Below are 24,575 nucleotides of genomic sequence, written 5' to 3'. Positions count from 1 at the left end.
ATTTTGTTTTAAGATACTCCTGCCACAATAATAATACATGTCCATTTTTAATAAAAAATCTCTAATAGTTTTCGATATATTGAAAAAAATCGATTTTCATTTTGTAACTTTAAAGGGCTGTAACTTTTTTTATGAGCACATTTGTACTATGGTAAGTTAGGTTCAATCGAACTATTTTTTACCCCAGAGTGTGTGGTATAATTTATGACCAATCTTTTCGGGACACCCTGTATATTGGTTACATAAAGGTCTTTGAGATAAACAAATAGAATAACTTTTAAACTAATTAATGGATCGGTCACAAATATTGGGGGTTTGTTAAGTATCTAAATACCCAACTTTGGGTGAAACACTAAGGTTTTAAGGTAGTTTTAGTAAAAGTTATTAACAAATAACGATTTTCACTTATTTTGCAGTTTGTATATAGCAATAAATTAACGTTTTAACTTGAAAAAATCGGCATTTTGAAGATTTTTCAATGTTCTTAAAAATTTAATTTTGTAATTTTATGTCAACTATTTAGCTTTTGAATAGGGTGCAAAAAATCGAAAAAAATTATGTTTAGTAACTACAGAAAGTGCTCTTAAAATAAAATAGTATTAGTGTGTATATTGAAAGCAAATATTTATCCCTGAAATTACTAGTAATAATTCAGGGAAATGAATTCGTGAAATTTATAAATTGATGACATCCGTTCATTTCTTAGTTAATGCCAACAACTATGATGGCAGTCTCATTAAATCCATCCAATTAAATTTATTCACTTGAGCATTTTCTTATGTTAACTTGATATCAACTAAAGGCAGTTAATATACACTCTGTAATAGCCTTAACCTCATTTGACCATAGCCAGATCAATTAATTATATATGGATTGGTATGTATGTATGTATATTAAATTACAAGCAAGTCAGAAAATCACAAATAATTACTTTTCCATTGAAGTGTTTCAATCTTACATTTAAAATTGCAGCACTAAATTACACCACTTAACATTTTTATGTATATTTATTGAAATTGCTTTAAAATGCAATCTGTAAAAATAGCAAGCAAATCAAGATTTATTAAGTGTTAAAAGATTTATTTGGATATTTGGATTATACCATTATACCTTTAAATAAAAAATAGAATGATAAATTCCTATAAATAACTAGTTCAACATAAAAAGTAAGTAGAATATTAGTCCATTTTATTCACGGTTTTTGGTCTGAGTTTTAAAGAACCCCTTGGATTGACAATGAAATTTGGCATACAAATAGCTAACATGTCAAAGAAAAAAAGTGATATTGTTCACCCCTTCTCGGGGGTGAAAAAAATTACGTTCAAAGTAATTCCGGAAATGGATAAACTGACTAATTCTAAGCAACTTTTGTTCTATTCGCAGTGTGCAAGTACTTGGAGGGGATACGGGAAACGATCGTGCGCGAATAGCGGAGAAATCTTGCAACTTTCTTAAATAATTCATTGTTAATTGAAATTGTCAAATTGGCGTATATTTCATACCTACTGTCATTGAAGAAGAAAAATTATATTGTAACAAAAGAGAAATCTTGGCCGACCGCCGTATAACAGTAAACACCTCGAGAATGACGTCATCGAATGATCTAGGCCTCGGCGGAAAGGAGGAGGAACTTCTCGAACGTACGACCCGTAGGCGGAACACGCTGATAGCTAGAGATTGGGCGTCGATTGTTCCAGAATAACAACTGGGTATCAATACGGGCATATTTGTAAATAAAGTTTAGTCTTAAGCTAAAGTTTGTAAAGTAAACTTGTATAAATAAATAATAAAGTCGTATATAAATACCCGAACGCTCGTTTATTACAGTTGGTGTCGGTGTTCGGTAAACTTAGTGCGATATAAATAAGTGAATTACAGAGAGACTTTAAAAGACTTTTGAACTTTATTCGTCGGGAATAACCGGAGTGCGTTAATTGTTCGATATTCGGAAAGACTTTAAAATACTTTTGGACTTTATTCGTCGGGAATTGTTAAAGTGCGTTGATTGTTCGGTATTCGGAAAGACTGTTAAAAGACATTTTGGAAAGTACGTGTGTGCCGACCAAAGATGTTGCTACAAGAACTTAAAGTAAAACAGCTCCGTGAACAGCTAGAGGAACGGGATCTGGACAGCAGTGGGCTCAAGATAGTCCTACAAGCACGACTCGAGGATGTCCTCACGAAGAACGGAGAAGACCCAAAGACGTTCCACTTCCAGTCAGCAGAACAAGCAATCTTATCGAAATTAAAAACTGTTTCTGAAACGATCGATGAAACTTCTAGAAAAGGCGACGAGAAATTCGATAACGTTGCTAAAAGATTCGACGAGACTTCTCAAAAGATTGATGAAACTTTTAAAGAGGTCTGTAGACAAAACAACGAAAAACTTGAAGAAGTTTGTAAACAGAACAATGAGAAATTTGAAGAAGTTTCTAGAACATTCGATAAGATACAGAAAAGTGTAGACGACAATAAAGAAACGTTAGAAGAGAAGATCAAACAACTAGAGACTATGGTAACCAATACGAAAGTTCTACCTTCAGTTAATGCAGTAGTTTTGGCCGTAGAAAAAAAGATCAAAGAAATAGAAAGCATGATAACCGATACAAAAGTGCAACCGTCAGTTAATGCAGTAGCTTTAGATCCTGTAGTGAAAGATGAACTACCGAGAGACGAAATGTCGCATAATATGAGATTCAAACTACCACCATTTGATGGAAAGTCCTCTTGGTCCATATACCTTAGACAATTCGAAGCTATTGCGACCGCCAATCATTGGACCGAACAGGAAAAGGCTGTTTCCTTGACTGCTGCTTTGCGAGGTGATGCTGCAGATATATTAAGATCAATTCCTAAGGGTCAAGAAAATTGTTACCAGACCTTGTTCACTCGTCTAGAAAAACGCTATGGAGATGCCCATCTACAACAAGTATACAAAGCACAACTGCGAAGTAGAAGTCAACGAGCAAGTGAGAATTTGCAAGAATTTGAAGCAGATGTGGCTCGTGTGGTGCGGTTGGCTTATCCAGAGGTGCCAGACAGCGTTTTAGAAGAAATTGCAGTAGATACCTTCGTCAATGGGCTGAAAGATAATGAACTACAGAAAGCTTTACGACTACCAAGGCCGAAAGTTTTAGATGAAGCACTTGCTATTGCCTTGGAACACGAAGCAGCTAGCCAAGCTTCACGAAATAATCGAGTAATAGCCGTGGAAAAAGGCGATAAGAGAAAAGATGAACGTTTGGTGAAAATGGTACGGAGGGTGATTCGTGACACGATGCCGAAGAGACGCGTGAAGAGGGCTGGAAGAGTTCGTTCAAATACAGATGCTTCCTCGATACGGCCATGCGGTGAAAGTTGTAATCACCGGCTTAAAGTAGAGGAACAGCGTTGCCCTGTGAGACGAACTACCGTAGTTAATGAACAGTGGCAGCCCCAACAGCTACAACACGCCCAAGAAGATGATCCATGTATAAAAAGAGTATTGGATTGGATGCAGCAAGGTGAGAGACCTAGTTGGCAGAACATTAGTGCATGTAGTCCAGAAGTCAAGGCCTACTGGAGCCAATGGAATTGCCTGGTACTAAAAGATGATCTTCTGTACAGAACCTTTGAGAACGATGATGGTACAGAATCTAAGCTGCAGTTGATTGTACCTAAAAGTAAAGTGTCAGAAGTATTGCGTCAGTTGCATGACGGTACATCAGGTGGACACTTTGGTATTACGAAGACTCTGCAAAAGGTTCGAGAACGGTTCTATTGGGTGAACTGTAAAGATGATGTAAGAAGATGGTGCCGGAAATGTGAACTGTGTGCATCCGGTAATGGTCCAGTTGGTAAAAAGAGAGCACCCATGAGACAGTACAATGTTGGAAGTCCTATGGAAAGAGTAGCAATCGACATTGCAGGTCCATTTCCAGAAACCGATGCTGGAAATAAATACATTCTGGTAGCCATGGACTATTTTACGAAATGGACCGAGGCCTATGCATTACCGAATCAAGAAGCTGCTACCGTTGCAGAGGTACTTGTTAAAGAATTCTTCAGCCGATTTGGTGTTCCCTTGGAGATCCAGTCCGACCAAGGGCGAAACTTTGAGTCAGCTCTTTTCCAAAACGTTTGTAAATTGATTGGTGCCAATAAGACCAGAACAACACCCCTGCATCCTCAATCAGATGGAATGGTCGAGAGGATGAACCGAACGATGGGTAAACACTTGTCCAAAGTTGTATCTGAACATCAGCGAGATTGGGACCAACACATTCATTTATTCCTGATGGCCTACCGCTCGGCCGTGAATGAAACTACAGGTCAAACACCAACCTGCCTGATGTTGGGTCGTGAAGTTCGTTTGCCCTGCGACCTAGAGTTTGGCTGCAGACCTTCCGAGGAATATGTTGCAGGCGAAGAATACGTAGATCGCCTGAAGTTACGAATGAACAACATTCATGAACTTGCCCGACAACACATCCAGATAGCCAGTGACAGAATGAAAGGTCAATATGATTCTCGCTGCAAGAATGAAAGCTTCGAAGTAGGTGATCTTGTCTGGCTTTATAATCCACAACGTCGTCGAGGCCTGTGTCCTAAACTGCAAAGACAATGGGAAGGTCCGTATGAAGTTAAGAAGAAAATAAATGACGTAATATACAGAATTAAGAAGTTACCAAACGGTAAACCAAAAGTTATTCACATAAATCGTCTTGCACCATATGCTGGCTCAAATGAAGCAGAGGAAGCCCGATTCCTCCAACAGGAGATGAAAGATGCACCACAGCCAAGTTTTAAGGAATTTATGTCAAATTACGCAGAAAGAAAGAGTGCTAGATTCGGCGTGACCACAGAAGTTCAGCAAGATCTGTTTGGTGTTCCAGAAAACGTCTCTCTAGCCCACTGTGTTGCCCAAGACCTCGAGATGACTAAAGGAATCTCGTCCGTATTCAATAGAAAGTTCGGCTGCCTGGACGAGTTAAGGAATCAACAACCTAAAATTGGAAGAGTATTGCGATTGGAAGATGGTCCTCGATCTTTGCTGTATATAGTGACCAGGAAGTCTTATACGGACACGCCAAGCTACGAGAACATATGGCGTGCTCTAACTAATTTGAAGAAAATCGTGTGTAATTATGACATCAAAGATTTGGCTATACCAAAAATAGGCCATGCAGTAGAAAATCTGGATTGGAAGATTGTGAGAAGCATGCTTGAAGTGATCTTCAGAGAAACTGGCGTACGAATTACTGTGTGTTGCATGAACCCGAAGATGTCATACCCTTCAAAGACAGTAGACTGCTATTTCTTCTTGAAGGGTGTATGCAGAGCTGGAGAGTCGTGTAGATTCCGCCATCCTGGGCCTTCATCTAGAGTTGCTGATCGGGACGCTCAGATCTTAAGAGGGGAGCAGTGTAACAAAAGAGAAATCTTGGCCGACCGCCGTATAACAGTAAACACCTCGAGAATGACGTCATCGAATGATCTAGGCCTCGGCGGAAAGGAGGAGGAACTTCTCGAACGTACGACCCGTAGGCGGAACACGCTGATAGCTAGAGATGGGCGTCGATTGTTCCAGAATAACAACTGGGTATAAATACGGGCATATTTGTAAATAAAGTTTAGTCTTAAGCTAAAGTTTGTAAAGTAAACTTGTATAAATAAATAATAAAGTCGTATATAAATACCCCAACGCTCGTTTATTACAATATGTTGCTCACAATATTGATATGATATGAAATTATTATATAAAAGTATATTTAATTAATTGCATTTTGCTTGCAGTACTGCATTTTAATAATTAATTTTATTTACTACATACAATTGTTTACCTTTTAATAAAATAACCTAAATCTTACTTTTTCTTCTTATAATTTTTTTTGGGCTACGGCCTTGACAATTATTCAGCAACCAGGACCAATATGATTGGCCAATATAATTAAAAGTGCGAAAAAAGTTGCCGAGGTATGAAACCAGGTGTCGCTTTTCCGTATGACTTCGAGTACAATGCAACATACAATTCAATGCAAAAAATGAAACATACAATAAAAATGACCTTCGTCGTAAAAACTCTACTATCAATAATTTTCAAACAGAGTATAATTCAATACTTTTCGAGTTATTTGCGAGTGAATATTATGTTCATTGTTCAACACAAAAGAAACATGTTTTCAGACGGTTTTTCGCAAATAAGTATTTTATCAAAAACAACAAACTTGGCAAAAATATAGACTATAAAAATGCGAAAAAAGTGGTGTATGTATCAGGCCTCTGCACCCAGTAGAAGCAGAGGTGTAGCTAATGAAAAATAGGTTCATATTCGAAAAATTCTAAAAATTAAGTACTTTTTGGAAAAATCTCATTACAACTTTATTAAAGTTGTTCTGAAGCTATTTCCTTGTGGTATTTTTGTAATTAACTATTTTAAATGAGAAATAAGCGACAATTTAACTAAAAAAATGATTGTATTAACGTTTTGACATCCACATCGGTCGTCGTTGTCAAAAAACAAAATATTAATAAATTAAACAAAAATGTTATTGCTTAGTAAAAAATTCTTCTAATAATTTAATTTAATCTGACTCATTTATTAATATATAAATCTATATATCGAGGAACTCTATCATAAGATCGTGAGACCTTATTAAACTTTTGTTTCTTTATTCCTGTATTTTTCCATCAACTGTCTTATAATGAAAATTACATAATATGTAACAACATATTATGTTGTTGATCTGCCCTGCATAAAGCCAAATTGATTATCGGATATTTTAGTTTCCTCAAGTAGGTATAATACTTAATATATCTATCCGTCTAGTTTGTGATTTGTTGTATATCTTCCTTGCTTTTGTAAACATGTACTAATATACTGACCTCCATTCGTCTGGCATTTGTCCAACTTCCATAATTCTAATGAATAAACCTGTTAGCGAACTTGCTCCTGTCTCTCCTAAAGCTCTCCACACTTCCCCAGGAATATCATCTGGTCCAACTTCTTTTCCTTTCTGTATTTGTTATTTTGTTGACCATTGCTGTTACTGCCTCTGTAGCTCAACCTCTTCTGTCAAATTCTTCATTTAATGGACTGCCGAAGTACTGACATCCAAGTATTTTGACATCCTTTTCGTGAATTAGTATTTTCTTATTTCATCACGGATACTGGATACATCTAATTTGATTAAAATCTTTTGCTTTCTTTCCTCTGTTTGGATATTTTATATATCTTTGTTCGCCTTTCTGGTACCAAGTTCATCGTATAGATTTGTATACGCTTTTGCTACACTGCTACTTTCGCTTCCTTTTTTTGCGACAGTGTAGTTTTGAAGATCTGTGTCTGACCTATTTTCCTGCCAGTTTTTATATAATTTTTTTTTATCTTTTATTTTTTCTTGTATCATTCGTTAAATACTAGGAGCCAAAAATTAAATAACATAAATATGTGTTCCAATCTTAAAATTGTGGATAATTCTTATAGTCGATTCACTAATCTGAGACACAACTGTCTACACTAAAATCACAATACAGACGCACTAGAAATAATCAAGCACGAGGAGCACTCCCAAATCATGATTTGGGAGTGCTCTTCAAACATTCAACGTGTCTTGGTTTGTTTATTTCTATATAGTGCATTTTTATTGTGATTGTAGTGTAGACAGTTGTGTCTCAGATTAGCGAATCGACTATATTAAAAAATTACGAAAGCAATACTTCCATTTTACTGGATTTTTATGACTCCCTAAAGTTGATTCTCGTGCTTTATCTCAGTTTACACAATGGTGTACGATTAGTCAATGCCATATTATTATATTTTATGTTAATGGTATTTCTAAAAATTGTTAAACCAGAAACTTCTAGTTATTTATAGACGCTATTGATTTTGTCGGTTATAAATGTCTCATCTAACATAACTCATTGTAATGGCATAAGTCTGGCCACGGCTGGTCATAACGAGGCATCATAGTCCATGTTGTGAGACCGCTCCCGTTTGTGAAATTTTCTGATTCGGTTTCTTTGCGGAATCCTGTTCAAAAGTGCTCAAATCTTTGAGCAGAAATTGTTTAAAAAGTATTTTTAAACAAATTCAAAAGACCACCTTTTTTGCTGTGGAGAATATATTTCTAGGCTTTTGCGATTTTTAAGCGATTTAAAATCTGAAAATGCGAAAATTAGCATTTTGAAATTGAATGTTTAAATGAAAATAGATGGTTTCGTTTTAATTCAAATCTGTCTTCTGCCATCCCTCGATAGCTATTTCTAGGTCTACCCGTTGTCAAGAAGGCTTTGCAAGAAGACGAATTTGAATTAAAACTTCCGATCTTCTCGGTATAAAAATAAAATATTTATACCGTAGTAAGGTTAGAACGACCTCTAACAGGGCATAAGTGAAATGATTGTCGACACGAATCAAGTTTTCTGTTAACCCAGTTAATTAAATATCAAAAGGCGCCGCTAGGAAAATATTCCAATGTTTAATTGTTTAAACTTCAATTTAGCTACTTGGCAACCTCAAAAATAATAATAAAAATGTATACCATTTTTATTCATTCAGTTGCGGTGCGAAACCAAAACTGTCTTAATTTTTACTCAGATCAGAGAGTGCAGCCAGCACTCTTATCGACGATTTCAAAAATAATAATTTACATATGAGTTTTCGAGCCTCGAAGATGTGTATTGTCGCATTTTTCAGATTGTAAATCGCTTATTACTCGAAAACTATTCATTTTTGAGAAAAATAACAAGAGGACTTTCTTGTTTAAACTGACCCAAAAATTCCGGAGCAAATAGGTGATATTTTTAATTTGTTTAAAATAATTGTTTGAACAATTTCTGCCCAAAAATTTCGCCCGATACCCTTCCGTTTAAATGCGACATTTTGAACAGGAATCCGCAAAAAAACCGAATCAGAAATTTCGGTGCTACTCTACTATGCGGTCTACCTGGAGGGTGCGATCTACCTGAAGGATTTGCACAATATAATGAAATTCAAGAAAGCTCGTGTAGAAAAAAATGTTTATTTACAAGTAATAAATATTTGGAGCAAAACAAATGTATTTTGCCATTTTATTTGAAAAGAGAGGTAGGTATAGGTAAAGGATTTTGACAAGAGCTAAGACCTTGAAAACTTCACGTAAACCTGTGTACTAAATCGGCATGACTCCATAACTCATAGCTCTTGTCAAAATCCAAAACCTATGTTTGCGCATACCCTGGGAAAAGATTACGGTGTTATTTGCATAATAGAAAAGAAACTAAATTTGCATAAAGTTGATTGTATACATATTCCTAAATAGGAATAAGAATAAATAAAAGTATAAAAGATTGTAGTATAAAATTAGTACTTAGCAATAAAGGTTTCGACTTAAACGAATTAATACTTTGTCATATCAATTTACCTTAGTTGGGTCACAAAATTGGCTTATGATAAATTAAATTATTATTAAGTATTAATTTGTAAAATTAAAATAGTAATTCTTACGTTTTATGCGTTTTATTCACTTTGTAAAGATTTTTGTCGGCATTGTAATACAGGGTGTTTCAAAAAAAGGTAACCCCGTCTCTAGAATAGGTAAAAAACTGAAAAATAATTAGGGTTTGCTTAGTAAAAAATTTTTGTAACGCCATCCGTTTTCAAGATACAGGGCGTTGAAGAAAAAAAATTTTACGCATTTTTTACGATTTTGCCGAAACTACTGGCAACATTGTAATGAAATTTTATACGAATATGTTTTGGAAGCTGATACATCCCATCAATTTGTTTTTATATCTGATTCTCATAGAGGGCGCTAGTTACACGGATCGTACTAAGTATTAGTCAATATAACTTTTTTAAGAGTATAATTATTAATCAAAATTTCAAGTAAACTTAAACATCATTCAATTTTACACGAAAAAGGTACTCTTGGTAAAACTCGATACTGTGTACCGTTTTCGGAATATTTTGATTTGAAAATTATGAAGTAAAAATTGATGCTGGTAGTAATGATAAAGTTCTAATAGGTATACCTCTATTTTCTCCAAGTGTACCATGGAAATCTGACATTTATTGATTGTTATGACGATAAATCAACAATAATTAGAGTTTTTAAACCTTGTTTCAATTTTTCAATTTTCAAAAATGCGTAAAATTTTTTTTCTTCAACGCCCTGTATCTTGAAAACGGATGGCGTTACAAAAATTTTTTACTAAGCAAACCCCAATTATTTTTCAGTTTTTTACCTACCCTAGAGACGGGGTTACCTTTTTTTGCAACACCCTGTATATTAGTTGTTCCATTATATCTTTGCACAAACGTCATAATTCATTTTTGTAAACAAGTTAAATCAAAACATTAAGTAAAACGTACGTCGATATGTAATATCATTGATATGTACCTACTGTCAATGAATGTAATGACAATTTATAGGTTAGGGTTAGAAAATATTAGTTGCTTCATTAGCGTAAAAAATAAATATTTACCGGAAATAAACAAATTAAGATAGCAACAGTTAGTCGTTCTAAGAATTATGTTTGAAAATAAAAATTAAAATGACATTTATACAAAGACTAAAAGTCTAAATAATATGAAAACCCAAATAAACAATAAATGCAAATAAATAAATAAATACGACAGATGCGCTAATGTCACCTTTTACTGAAAAATTGATAAACGTCAACATTCATAGTAAACAAGGTATCAAAGATATGCCATATTAACTTAACGTGAAGTAAAAACTTCCTGGTGTAGTTGGTATAAAATATTTTAATGAAGAATTATCTTTTTTTAAATCCAAAAGGATTACATTCAAAACGTTTTCGGATTTATCAGTCCATCATCAGTGAACTCCTGTCCTTACAAAATAGCCACAATGCCAAACACTGGTTAGGTTAAATGCTCTAACTACATAGTAAATATAATAAAATAGTTTGGCTTAAAGTCGATGCCAATGGATTGCTTCTAGCAACATGATGCTCTACGTTTACATATTTTTTATTATTACGTCTGCATTAAACCACGTTATGTCTGTCAATATTGTTTATCCTTGTTTAACCTATTGTGGTTTATACGGACAAGCGGCTTAATTTTGCGATGCTAGTTTTTGTGAGTAAAAAAGAGACCTAGTATAAAAAGTAATTCGTGAATAATTTCATGCATGTGCACAGATGCACGGGGATGGAAAACTATAAAACAGCTTATACACCACGTCCCTCGGAAGACTGCAAGCTATAGTAAACGCGACGGTAGACCGCATATTATAGTAGCACTATTTCTTCATACGGGAGCGGCCTTATAACATGGACTAGCTGGTCAAAATGAGGCATCAACCACTGCTTATTTATAACATAGACCACGACAAACCGGTTACTACTCCCATAACGAAAATTACACCCGTAATTATACACCGTCTTTTCAGTAATTAATATTAAAATATCCGGTCATAAACGGACAAATAAAGACAGATACGTAAACAATGTGTGGGATAAAGAGGGCCTACAATGGCTTTGACGTTTCCTGTACTTTATTTTACCATGAATGCTTTGCATTGTTCTCTTGTTGAAAAGTAGTGTACCTCGAATATGTATGCATTCAATATACAGGATAAATTAAAGTAACATTCACTTGCAGTTTCACCTGGTTTGTTCAAATTAATCAGTATGTATAAAATCGAGGTGTGTAGTGTACACTTTTTACTCTGCATTAATGGCTTCTTATTCCAGAGAAATAAGGTTTTTTTAAAGACACTGAATTATCCAGAACTTTTTTAAATATTGTACGCCCATAGAAAGAAAACCTACCTGTTTCCTGTCTAGACTTCGGAGCCGTTTTTTAATTATTAACAATTAAGTGCAAAAAGCGCGATTTTTTCGATTTGCACTCTATTAAAAAGCTAAATAGTTGACATAAAATTACAAAATTTGAATTTGTAGAACAATGAAAAGCTTCAAAATTCCGATTTTTTGAAGTATAAAAGTGAGTTTATTGTTTCGCAAACTGCAAAAGAAGTGAAAGTTGTTATTTATTAATAACTTTCACTAAAACTACGTAGAACTTTGGTGCTTCACGTAAAGTTGTGTATTGGGTTACTTAACAAACCCCTTAAAATTTGAGACCGATCCATTAATTAGTTTAAAAGTTATTATATTTGTTTACCCCAGAGACCTATTTTTGCAATAACATAAGACAGAAATAATGAAGATAAGGCAATCCTGCGGATGCCAAGTGAAAGTATAAGACTTATACTATCAATATGTATTAGAAAACGATAAAAAAATTACTACTTATTACATTTAAAAATTCTAATGCCGAATTTTTAAAATTTCGTAGTTTAAAAACATTTAGAATACCTAAGTGTATGAAGTAACAATGTATTTTAAATGGAATTTACTTTTTCGCACTGTTTTTTGGCACACTTTCATATAATCAAATATCCTTAACTTTCGCGTTGTCATGGCGATGACATGTGAGCAATAAATTACAACATACGTTTTGACAGTCTTGTGGTTTGAAAGAAGTTGTAATTTTTAAAAATGTCAAAGTTCTAAAAATTGTAGAATAGAGATGAATTCCAGTGACGAAGAGTTACAGTTTTTTATTTGTTTATCGTAGATAAAATATTGTATGAAACTGTGCGTGAAGTACTTTTTGCAAACTTACGCGATGTATAGCACTCGCTCCGTTGTCGCTCGTGCTCTAAACATCGCGTGCGTTCGCAAAAAGCATACTTCACGAACTGTTTCATAATAGTTATTGTCGCTCGTGCTCTAAACATCGCGTGCGTTCGCAAAAAGCTTACTTCACGAACTGTTTCATAATAGTTATTTATCTACTCTGTCATATTATGTATAAGTTTTTAGTTTGTGAAAACTGCCATTATAGATAGCAGTGCGTGAAGGATTTAAAGTGTGCGTGAAGTAACGATGTATTTTACATGGGATTTACTTTTTCGCACTGTTTTAACCTTCGCGTTGTCATGGTGACAATCCTTAACTTTCGCGTTGTCATGGTGATGACAATATGAGCAATGAATTACAAAAGTTTTGACAGTTTTGTGGTTTGAAAGTAGTTAGAATTTTTAAATGTTAAAGTTCTAAAAATTGTAGAATAGAAATGAATTCCAGTGACAAAGAGTTACAGCTTTTTTATTTGTTTATCGTAGATAAAATATTGTATGAAACAGTGCGTGAAGTACTTTTTGCGAACTTACGCGATTTATAGCACTCGCTCCGTTCTCGCTTGTGCTCTAAAAATCGCGTGCGATCGCAAAAAGCATACTTCACGAACTGTTTCATAAATAACTATTATGAAACAGTTCGTGAAGTATGCTTTTTGCGAATGCACGCGATGTTTAGAGCACGAGCGACAGCGGAGTAAGTGCTATACATCGCGTAAGTTATAAGATTACAATAAATTCTGTTGTAAGATTATGTCCACGCTAACTCAAGACAATTTTTGTATTCATCTTAATTGCTTCTTTGTTTAGTAGTAGAGAACAGTGGTAAAAAGAAATTAAAAAAATCACGAGAAGAAGACGAATAAATTTTATTGATTGTTACTCTAAATGACATCTTTTAAGTTTTTAAAGAACGAGGGATAACTATACACTACAGGTATTGTATTATTCAACAAATACATCTAACTTTGAAAGATACGCCAAAAGGTACCTATTATTAGCATGCAATCAAATCTCAATGTAGGTGGAACAATTATGAATTGTTAAATGCAATTGAAAGCTAATTATATACTTCAGAACTTCAATCGTATAACGGAGTTTGTATAAGAAGTATTGGTATATTTCTTAGATAATATTAATTACGTCGATTGAGCTTTATGCAGAAGAACTGAGGGTATCGTTATACAGGGTGTCCCGAAAAGATTGGTCATAAATTATACCACACATTCTGGGGTCAAAAATAGTTCGATTGAACCTAATTCACCTTAGTAAAAATGTGCTCATAAAAAAAGTTATAGCCCTTCGAAGTTACAAAATGAAAATCGATTTTTTTCAATATATCGAAAACTGTTCGAGATTTTTTATTGAAAATGGAAATGTATCATTCTTATGGCACTAACATTTTAAAACAAAATTATAGTGAAATTTGTCCACCCCATAAAAAATTTATGGGGATTTTGTTCCCTTAAACCCCCCCAAACTTTTGTGTACGTTCCAGTTAATTCATTATTGTGGTACCATTAGTTAAACACAACGTTTTTAAAACTTTTTTGCCTCCTAGTATTTTTTCGATAAGCCAAATTTTATCGAGATGCGGCTTATTTTTCAATATATTTACGTAAAAATTGTATGGGGGTTTTGTCCCTTTAAACCCCCCAAATGCTTGTGTACGTTCCAATTAAACTATTATTGTGGTACCATTAGTTAAACACAGTGTTTTTAAAACTTTTCCCTCTTAGTCTTTTTTTCATAGGTCACCTTTTATCGAGATGTAGATTCTTTTTCAAAATATACTCAAAAATGTAAACTATAAATAAATTTTCAGATTATTAACAGGTCTCTACAATCGTACTTAACCATATACAAATATGTGGTGGATTCGACAAATATTCAAAATATCTCGATAAACACTGGATTATCGAAAAAGTACTAAGAGGCAAAAAAGTTTTAAAACATTGTGTTTAACTAATGGTTCCACAATAATAATTTAATTGGAAGGTACACAAAAGTTTGGGGGGTTTAAGGGAACAAAACCCCCATAAAATTATTATGTGTTGCACAAATTTCACTTTAATTTTTTTTATGATGTTGTTGCCATAAAAATGCCACATGTCCATTTTCAATAAACAATCTCTGAGAGTTTTCGATATATGAAAAAAAATCGATTTTCATTTTGTAACTTCAAAGGGCTGTAACTTTTTTTGTGTGCACTATTCTGTATAGGTAAGTGAAGTTCAATCAACCTATTTTTGACCCCAGAATCTCTGGTATAATTTATGACCAATCTTTTCGGGACACCGTGTATAACAAGAATTAAATGTATTATACACAACGTATTTTTTACGTTATTGCATACAAAATTAAATGCATTAATTTTTTTCGAATCCTGAGAAAACTAATAAGTAGTTTTGAAAAATTTAAACGAAAAATTAAAGATTACATTACTGAGGGGCGAAAGTACCTGAAAACTCTTACAATGTTTATTTGAGTAAGTACAGGGTTGAAAAAAAAAAAAGAGAAAATTTAGTGTGATTTTAAATTTAAATTATTTCTTTCAAAAGAAACTGTTTGTTTATTCTAAGGGACTTTCGGCCCTCGGTAATAATGTAATCTTTCATTCAGCGATTAAATTTTTCAAAAATATTTATTAGTTTTATTAGGATTCGAAAAAATTAATGCATTTTAATAGAATTGGACCAAGATTTTGCAACTACCCCCTTAAGCAAACACACTGTGGCAAAGCCAAAAATGGAATAAATTAATTATTTTATGAATAAGCCGTTTTTGGAAAAAATCCCGAAATAGGTCGATTTTTACTTTCTTCTTCTTCTTCAGTTTATTGACCTCCACCTACTTGGGTATTTGGCCAGCTCATCGTCTCGGAACAAGGGAAAAATCCCTTATTCACTTAAAATTTGGAGTTAGTACATTTTACAATTTGCTTCTTCTTCTTCATCTTCTTCTTTAGTTAACTAGCAATTTTGGTTGGTGTGGGACAAACATGACAAGATAAAAAAATTTCACGCTAGGGGCCACCTCTCTTTCCTTGTCTAAGGGGGCAACTGTCTATCAATACACAGTCTTCTTTTTTTTTTCTTTGATTTAGTAGAAATTTTGAGTTGGAATGGGACAAATACAACAACTTAACTTTTTTTTCAACGAAATCAAACTTTTTTCTCTCGGGGGCAACTGCCGACTACTACACAATCTTATTCTTCTACTTCTTGTTTAGTTTACTGGCAATTTTGAGTTGGCATGTGACAAATTCAACAAAGACACAAACTTTTGCTCTCAGGGGCAACTGCCGACCATTACACAATCTTATTCTTCTACTTTTTTTTTGAGTTTACTATAACAAGACACAAACTTTTTTCTCTCAGGGGTAACTGCCGACCATTACACAATCTTATTCTTCTATGTCTTTTTTACAGGCAATTTTGAGTTGGCATAGAATAAATACAACAAAGGCACAAACTTCTCTTATACAGGGCAACACCTGACCATTACACAATCCCATGTTGTTGCCTCAGATAGGTATAATGAAAGACTCAGGTGATTACAGAATGTTTATATAGAAACAAAAGATTATGTTATTCGGTTATATGAATTATATTTTCACGTGTACTTTTGATATATTTTTCAAATTATTTATTATTATATATTCATTTATGTTATCTATTTATTTTCAATATTTTACTTTCCTCATAACTTCATTTTGTGTATATTCAAAAAATGTATTAAAAGTTTAATAAAAACCAACTGCGGTTTATAAAGAAGGCTGGGTTGTAAGGGATATGGGTGTTGGGCACCCATTTTTAGCTAATTCATTATATAAATCAAAATTTTGCACAGTATTAATAGGACATTCAAGAATCACATGTTAATCATTCAAGAATCACATTTAAATTGCTTTTTTTTTGCATATATATCGTAGTAGTGATGTCATCCATCTGGGCGTGATGACGTAATCGATGATTTTTTTAAATGGTAATAGGAGTCATGTGCTAGCTCATTTAAAAGGTTTTTCAATTCTCCATGCAGTAATATAAACATAAACATAATTTTTATTTTATAAACATAATTATTCATACAGGGTGGCCAAAATTTTTTTTAATTGTATTAATTGACACAAAAAAAGAATGTATGTTTTTTATTTAATTCAAAATACATTTTGTTGCTGTCAGTAAACAGAAAAAATGTTTATTTAACAAATTACATTGCTTTTTGCTTAAATTAAATGTTCAAACTACCAAGGGGCAGATGGGTGGCAGCTTGAACATTGAATTTAAGCGAGAAGCAATGTTTATTCCGCAAATAAACATTTTTTTTTCTGTTTACTGACAGCAGCAAAATGTATTTTGAACTAAATAAATTACATACATTCTTCTTTTGGTGTCAATTAATTTAATTAGATAATATTTTTTTCTGGACACCCTGTATAAATAATTATGTTAACTTTTATATTACTGAATAGAGAATTACATAACCTTTCAAATGAGCTATAGTCCGTCCCATCTTGATTTTAAAGTATAGGGAACATAGGCAATGCAATCTTTATGAGAGTTTTTAGCGCGATGATGCCGATTTTATCAAAAAAAATTTGTAATCGAAAATTAAAGAGATTAAATTAAAACTGTCTTAGAAAAACAATCTACAATTTTAGGATTCGTATGCGTTTAAGTTTATTTGATATACTATAGTTATTACGCATATGAATCCTAAAATTGTAGATTGCCTTTCTAAAACAGTTTTAATTTAATCTCTCTAATGTTCGATTACAAATTCTTTTTGATAAAATCGGCATCACCGAGCTAAAAACTCTCAAAAGGACTGCATTGCCTATGTTCCCTATACTGTTAAAGTCAAGGTGGGACGGACTATAGCACATGACCTATATTCTCATTTAAAAAAAAATCGTCGATTAATTATGTCATCACGCCCAGATGGATGACGTCACTAGTATGATATCTACGCCAAAAAAATCATAATTTAAAAATAAAAATCGACCTGTTTCGGGATGTTTTTCATGTAATCGATGATTTTTTTAAATGAGAGTAGGGGTCGTGTGATAGCTCATTTGAAAGGTTATTTAATTCTCTCTTCAGTAATATAAACATTAACATAATTATTTATACAGGGTCTATCAATTTTTTTTAAATTAAATTCATTGAGAAAAAAAGAAGAATTATACATGTGAGTGTTGTCAGAAAACAGAAAGAAATCTTTATTTGATAAATAAACACCGTTTTTCGCTTAAATTTAATTTTAAAACTGCCACCCACCTATCTCTTAGCAGTCTGAACATTGAATTTAAACGAAAAGCAATATTTATTTATGAAATAAACATTAGTACCTGTTTTTCTGACAGCAGTAAAATGTATTTTGAACTAAATAAACTGCTTACATTCTTCTTTTTGTGTAAATGAATTTAATAAAAAAAGTTTGTACACCCTGTATAAATAATTATTTTAATGTTTCTATTACTGAATAAAGCATTGAATAACCTTTTAAATGAGCTATCACACAACCCCTACTCACATTTAAAAAATTATCGATTACGTCATCACGCCGAGATGGATGACGTCACTAGCATGATACATATGCCAAAAAGTCATGGTTTAAAAATAAAAATCGACCTGTCTCAGAATTTCTCTCCAAATTCACTCATTCTCGAGATAATGAATTTATTCCAACTCAAACGTCCTCACTGTATGTATAAGCGTGTAACAGCCCATAGACATAGAATGAAAGTCAAATATCATGTAAACGATTAATTTCTCAGAAAAAATGAACTAATTTGAAATGAAATGTATGACTATAATAATATTCTATTGATTTATGCAATAGTATATATACGATGTTTCCCGAAATATGGCATCGAACATTTTCTCAAAATATATTGAAAATTGTACAAAAATATTTTTATAAAGTTGCAGGAATTAATGATGCGTAGTACCAAAAAATATTTTCAAGTATACAGAGTGTCTCTAAAATGTCAAAATAACGAACAACTTTGTTATTTTTTATAGAATGCCATTATCTAGTACGATAACGATAATAGATCGGTACGATAAAGTTCTCCGGTGGTCCTTCCGTCCAGGCAGCGGTTTGAAATAATTGTTAAAAGCGTAATTCTGGAAGAAATCGAAAGAGTAGTAGATATAACAACATCCAAAGCTTGTAAAAATCTACAAGGAACGGGACAATCGAAAATACATTCAGGAAATATAACCATAAAGGTTTTAAAGATTGCATTTGTTTAAACAAAGAAATGACTAGTTTCCACAGGAATATTTTCAGGCCATTTTTGAACGAGCTATTATTATTAAATGGGGCAGAATGCAAAATATGTGAGGCAGACGAAAAAAAAAAAATGCGCCCCAAGATAAAGGAAATCAAAGTTTTCTATTTTTTGGGTAATTTATTTCAATTATCTGTAGAAAATATGTTAATCGAAACATAGTCACTGTAAAATAAAAGGTAAAATCATTATTTATTGAAAAACATCTTTCGTCTTGTGAAATCCCAAGTAAAATAGAAAAGAAAAAGGCGCAAAAACTGAGGATCCTTTTTCCTAATTCAAATTTTTCGAATTTGCATTGTAATTGTAGGTTATATAAAAAGGTCTGTTTTTATTGGGTTTAATTCTGTTTTGTCTCTCCAAAACTGCGCCGACTTCCATCTTTATATTCTGGTTACTTGGAATTTAAAACTCGTTTTTCGGTTTCAAGGGTAATTTCAGCTTCTCAAGAAACTTTTTATTACCTTTCTGTTATTTTTTTATTCCGTTTCTTAAATTTCGTCTTAGGTCTATCTGTAGTGAATAATGATCATATCTGATTTGCAAAATATTCTTTAAATTTAAAAATCCGCATTTCTGTTATAGAGTTAAATATTCTGAGCAAATTCTTTGTACGTCATTAGGGAATACGTGGAGATTAAAAGTTATCTTTTATTATTATTATATATATATATATATATATATATATATATATATATATATATATATATATATATATATATATATATATATATATATATATATATATACTCAGGTTATAAATATATAACCTCAATTACAGTGAGACTTCTTCTCACTCACTTGATATATTGTTATAATTAAACAGTCGTACTCCTTGCTATATATATATATATATATATATATATATATATATATATATATACAGGGTGCACCAAACATCTGGTTTTATTGGTAATATTTTTGTAGTTGAAATTTTCGTAACAAATTTTTATATTATGAATTTTTCAACTGAAGAATATGAATATGAAAATATCAGCCCAAAAAACAAAAAGCTTAGTAATAGCCAAAGAGCCAATAAGATGCAAATTGGAGTTAGACAATCAAATTATACAACAAGTAATGACTTTCAAATATCTGAAAATTAATCTATCAGCCGACAACAATATCGAAGAAGAGGTAAAAGACCAAATAATTAAAGCCAGTAGAACGGGCGGATGCCTAAACGACACAATTTGGAAAAACAAATATCCAAGAGTGGAAACACAGGCCCGAATATATAAGTCAGTTATTAGGCCAGTTATGTGACTTACACGGCCGAAACAATAGCAGATACAAGCAAAACACAAAGACATCTGGAGACCAACGAAATGAATATCTTCAGAAGGATTGCTGGAAAAGGACTACAGGATAGGGTAAGAAGTGAGGAAATCAGACGCATATGTGGGGTAGACAATATAAATACCTGGGTAAAGAACAAAAAAGAAGAGTGGAATCAACACATAAGCAGGATATCTGAATCACGGATAGTAAGAATAGCCAGGGACAAGTCACCGTTAGGCAGAAGAAGTATAGGACGCCCGAAGAAAAGATGGAGTGACAATTTAGGGACGGAATGAAAGGCACCGTTGAAGAAAAACAGGCAGTACTGCCTATATAAAAGAAAAAGAAGAAGTAGAAGAAGAAAAAGAAGAAGAAGAAGGAGAGTTAAAAAATGTATATATTTATTATAAGAAACCTACGATGATATTTGTTATTACATAATTAAGTAGTCATATTATTGAATATAAAAACTAATAAACTAAATATTTAGATTTTAGATGGAATTTATAGGAATAAAAGGCAGATTTCGAGCATTACGCCAGTCAATGGGAGCAAGAATAGGATATTACCTCCGAATTCTATCCTCCTGCATGAATTTTAATGAAATTTTGGGCCTAGCCTCTACTTATATCCTAATTCAAAGTCTACCCTATGCCGATTTGTGCTTTTTTTAATTGCCCTTTTGCCAGATTCCAGTAAGAGCCTAAGAAGGTATCCATTGAAATCTGGCAGGCAGCGGTGGAAAAAAAATCTTTTTTTGACATCTAATGTCACGGAGGACAGAAGACACCAGGGTAGTGCCGGATTAACCGTATTCCGGCTAAAACCTTAACCACCGCTCCAAAGTAGTGGTAAAAGAAACCAAAATCCATACACCGTCATTGGTTTAATTTCCTCTTCTGTCCTCCTGTTCCTTCTTCTTCATCACCCCCGAGATCAGACAGTGCACCTCTTTCCATTCTCTCTCTCCTCTTAACATCACATTTACTACATTTCTTTCATCCAGCCTGAAACCCATCCGCCTCTCGAAGTCTCCCCTCTCATTTGCCCACCTCTGACAGTTAAAGAGGTGGGCGGGACCGTCCGGCACTCCACAAACAGCACAGTTCGCCGAAGCAGATTTACCTATCCTATTTGTGTAGGTGCCAAAGCTACTATGCCCGGTCAGAAACTGCGTCAAGCAGGGAATAAGCTCCTTCGTCCACCTTGCCTTTCCGCTATCACTCGCCCATTCTCTCTGCCACTCCTCTATCGTTCTCTCTCGATCTTCCTCATCTATATTTCCATCCATCCTCCTCGCATACACTCTCTCTCGCTCTTTACACAATAAGACGATCGGTATCACCGCTCCAATAACATAAAGAGCCTCGTTTGAGGCCGTCCTATAGGCACTAGATACCCTGAGGAGCATTCGCATTTGCGATGTCTCCAACAGCTTGTCGTACTTCGCTGTATTCAGCACGCTGCACCGCACGGGAGCAGCCTATGTCACCACCGACTGGAAAACTCCATTTAAAACCCTCCTTTTGGTACTACCTGGGCCTCCAATGTTCGGCATTAGCCGTACCAATACCTCCAGACTTCGGTTCGCCTTCTCCACCGTCTTTTGGACATGTACTCCGAATCTCAGCCCTTCCAACAGCCAGACTCCGAGGTACTTAACCGATTGAATCGGTACAACCTCCACCCCTTCCACTATAAAGCGAAGAGATTATTTGTCTCGGCTCCCTTTGAGAACTACCACCTCAGTTTTCTGAGGTCCCACCCCTTCTTAGTAGTGCAAAAATTTTTGGTTAAAATTACCACAGAATTCGCAAGAGAACCTAATTCTAAGCAAAAACTGTTCTATAATTTTTTTTTGAAAACTCAATACTTTTTGACATATTCGTGGTTGAAAATTGGCCATTTTAATTGAAACATAATACCTTTTCGAACGGTTTTTTGCGAATACTTTAAAAACTATGCATCTAACTAAAAAAAAGTATTAAACATTTTTGTAGTTTATAAAAAAAAAACAAAGAGATACTTGCCTTCATAAATCTTCTAGTTATAATACAAAAGAGATATGGTAGGTGAAAATAGTTTGTTTTTTGGTACATTCTCAAATTGGTGTATTCAATATTTAACTTGAAATAACAGAGAAACGGTCAACTTTAGGTGCATAATGCTACCAATACCTTTTATAGTGCTTGAAAAGATCTTTAAAATGAGCTATATTAGAGGTCCATTACATTAAAACTAAGCGAGATATGCTGCAAACAAAATTGATAACTAATGTATTTTAAGAAAAAATGAGAAGTAATTTTAACCGCCATCCACCAAAATGTAAATGCATCGTTTTCCTTCTACAATACCTTTTATTATAGTGTTATTTCTATGTTCAAAAAGTTGGACGGGTTTAAAATTAATGGTTTTTGAAAAAAAAGATCAAATTATAGAGCGCATTTGTTAAATTTTCTTAAAAATCTTCCTTTTTCTCTATGTAACTTTAAAATGATAAGAGATACAGTAATGAAAAGTAAAAAGGAAATTTATATCTGAAAAAGCTTTACATTTTTGTGTGGTATCTTTTTTTCGTATCTCTATCTTTTTCGAGTTACATGGAGGAAAAGGAAGATTTTTAAGAAAATTTAAAAATGCGCTCTATAATTTAATCTTATTTTTTTCAAAAACCGTTCATTTTAGTCCAGTCCAACTTTTTGAACATAGAAATAACACTACAATAAAAAGTATGGTAGAAGGAAAACGATGTAATTAAGTTCTGATGGATGAGGGGTTAAATATCATTTCTTCTTAAAATACATTTAGTCATCAATTTTTTGCAGAATATTTCGCTTAGTTTGAATGTGATCGACATTTAGTATTGCTCATTTTAAAGGTCTTTTCAAGTCCTACAAAAGTTATTAGTATCATTATACACCTAAAATCGACAGTTTCTCTGTTATTTCAAGTTGAATAAACCGATTTGAGCATGCAGCAAAAAAACGAACTCTTCTTACCTACCATACCCCTCTTTGTATTTTAACTAGAAGATTTATGAAGGAACAAATCTCTTTGTTTTTTTATAACCTACACAAATATTTTATATAGTTTTTTTGTTAGATGCATAGTTCATAGTTTTTAAGGTATTCGCAAAAATCCGTCCGAAAAGGTGTAATTTTTCAATGAAAATGGCCAATTTTCAACCACGAATAACTCAAAAAATATTGAGTTTTCAAAAAATAATTATAGAACAGTTTTTGCTTAAAATTAGGTTATCTAGCCTCTTCCGTGGCTATTTTAACCAAAACATTTTTCACCCCTGAGAAGGGATGAACCACCCCAAGATAAAAGCGCATATCGGCATAGGGTAGACTTTGTTTCTTGAGCTATTCCCTACTTCTTCTTCTTCTTCTTCTTCTTCTTCTTCGCGCGACTAAGATTACTCCTGTTTGTCTGCCTCTTATTCTGTTTCAGTTGTTGTTGACTGTACATTGTCTTTCCACCTTTTCGGCGGCCTTCCAACGGGTCTTCTGCTATACGGCTTGTTGTTTTTAGAGATGTTCGCTAATCTATTTGGTTCCATTCGGTTTACATGTTCGTTCCAGTTTTTCTTTCTTGTTTTTATCCACCTGTTAATATTTTGAATTTTGCATCGTTCTCGTATACTTCTGTTGCTTTGTCTGTCTCTTAGTAATATGCCCGCTATTGATCTTAATACTTTCATTTCGATATTGTTGATTTGTTGTTTCGTCTTTCTTGTATCGGTCCTTGTCTCCGCTGTATATGTTAGGATAGGTCTTACTGTTGTCTTGTATACTTTTATTTTGTTTTCCGTGGTCAGATATTTGTTTCTTCATATGGTTTCTCGGAGGCAACCACTTACTCTTGCCGCTTTTGTTGCTTGTGTTGTGGTCTCTGTTCTTATATTCCTGTCACTTGTGATCTCTACTCCTGGGTAATTGAATTTCATTACTTGTTCTACAATTTTGCCGTCTATTTCTAACTTGCATCTACGCGGCTCTTTACTTATCACCATACATTTAGTTTTTTCTACTGATATTCTCTTATTAAGTTTATTTGCTGTGATATTGAAAGTGTGGAGCTGCCTTTGTAGGTCATCCTCGTTATCAGCAGTTAGTACTGCCTCATCGGCATAGCATAGTATCGTGATTTTATGGGCTCTCATGTGGTATCCATGTCGTTTTCTTACTTCGTGAATTATTTGATTCATCACCATATTGTATAACAATGGGCTGAGCGAGTCTCCTTGGCGGATTCCTCCTTTTAGTTCTATGCGTTCTGTTTCTCCTGTTGACATTATAACTCTGGTCTTGTTGTTCTTGTTAATTTCATTAATTAGCCTTATTATCTGG

Source organism: Diabrotica virgifera, chromosome 2 (assembly GCF_917563875.1).
Source record: "Diabrotica virgifera virgifera chromosome 2, PGI_DIABVI_V3a".
Lineage (NCBI taxonomy): Eukaryota > Metazoa > Arthropoda > Insecta > Coleoptera > Chrysomelidae > Diabrotica > Diabrotica virgifera.
Note: the sequence above shows the minus strand (reverse complement) of the source record.